Below are 1,787 nucleotides of genomic sequence, written 5' to 3'. Positions count from 1 at the left end.
ATACCTTGCATGATCGCATGTAGCTCAGCTTCGAGTGGGTCGTTGCAGTGAAATATATATCGATGCGCGGCCATCAAGATCTCCCCTTTTTCATTCCTAAGCACCATCCCTGCAGCAGCAGAGCCATCCTCTCGGAGAAAAGATCCATCAACCGAGAGCGCCAAGGTGCCCGGCGTCGGAGGTGGCCAGGGGACTGCAGGGCGGTCCACCGTGTGGCTCGGCAAGGCCATGTCCGCTGTAGGCATCTTCCCCTTTAGGATATCTTCAGTAGAAAAGTGACCAGCTAACTTGATGGACTTGTAGTAGCTATCCAGGTACTCGACGGTAGACGGCACCGGGGGAACTGCCTTCCCATGGGTCGTATCATTACGCAGCTGCCAGATCCTCCAAACAAGCATGATGAGCATATCACAGACATCTACAGAGCATCTGGCTAATAAGGAGACCAGCCATTCTTTTCCATCGGAGATGAGAAGCTCATCCCCTGGGAGTGGCCATCTACGTCGCATATTTATCCATAAAATTCTTGCATGGGTGCAAGTTACCAATGCATGGAAAGAGTCCTCTTCGTCAACACCACACAGCGGACAAGTGGATCTTGTTAACAAGTGTCTGTAGGATGTACATTGCTGTGTAGCCAGCGTTCCTGTCGCACATCTCCAGGCCGTGATCTTCATTTTCTGGGGGACCGTGGACTTCCATATGTAGTTCCAGCTCGACCGGTACCCCTCTGGATTGGTACTAGACGCACCATTTGCAAAGGTATCATTGTGGTCGTAAGTAGCCAGCTTATAAGCACTCCTCACAGTGACTGGCCACTCTTCTCCGGATGCCAAGACAGGAAATCATCGCGTTGGCGCGGCGAGGGTTTGATCTTCAGAATGTGCACAATATCCATATCCCAAAAAAACTCCCTCAACCGATCATACCTCCATGCACCATTGTCATCAAGGAAATCAGAAACCCAGTTGAAATGACAATTGTGTTTAGGAGTGACCGGCCGGAAGGATTGAGGACGCCGAATCCACGGATCTCGCCAAGTCCGGATCATTGTACCATTACCAACACGCCAGATGACACCCCTCTTGATAAGCTCAAGCCATGCATAACTCCTTTCCACACCTCCGAACCAGAGCTCGGAAAGACTGTATTGAGAAGCTGACCCGAGTGGTAGTATTTAGCTTTCAACAGGCGCGCACGCAAGCTATCTGGATTGTCGATGAGCCTCCAGGCCTGTTTGGCGAGCAAAGCCTGGTTAAAAGCCCCCATGTCCCTAAAACCCATGCCTCCCATGGTTTTAGGTAACCGTAGTTTATCCCAGCTCAACCAGGCCATTTTCCTTTTGTCGTTCTCCACCCCCCACCAGTATTGGCGTATCATACGAGTCAGGTCGTTACACACTGAGTAGGGGATTTTGAAGATACTCATGACATAGGTCGGAATGGCTTGAGCCACCGACTTAATCAGAACCTCTTTGTTGCCAGAAGACATGTACTGCTCACTCCAATCGATGAGAACTTTCCTTAGTCGTTCCTGTACTGTCTCAAACTTCCCCTTGTGCATCCTGCCCTTGGGGATCGGCAAGCCCAAATATTTGGGTTCGAACGCTTCCTGAGTGATTTCCAGAATACTTTTTACTTGCAATGCAACATTCTGTGGACACTGGTTTGAGAAAAGGATGGAACATTTGGACGGGTTAATCAGTTGGCCAGTCGCCGTCGCAAATGTGTTCAACAAACCTTTCACCAACAATGCCTGCTGCTCTGTTACATGGAAGAACAGTAGTG

The sequence above is a fragment of the Triticum aestivum genome, chromosome 2B (genome assembly GCF_018294505.1).
Source record: "Triticum aestivum cultivar Chinese Spring chromosome 2B, IWGSC CS RefSeq v2.1, whole genome shotgun sequence".
In the NCBI taxonomy this organism is placed as follows: domain Eukaryota; kingdom Viridiplantae; phylum Streptophyta; class Magnoliopsida; order Poales; family Poaceae; genus Triticum; species Triticum aestivum.
This window is presented reverse-complemented; position numbering follows the sequence as displayed.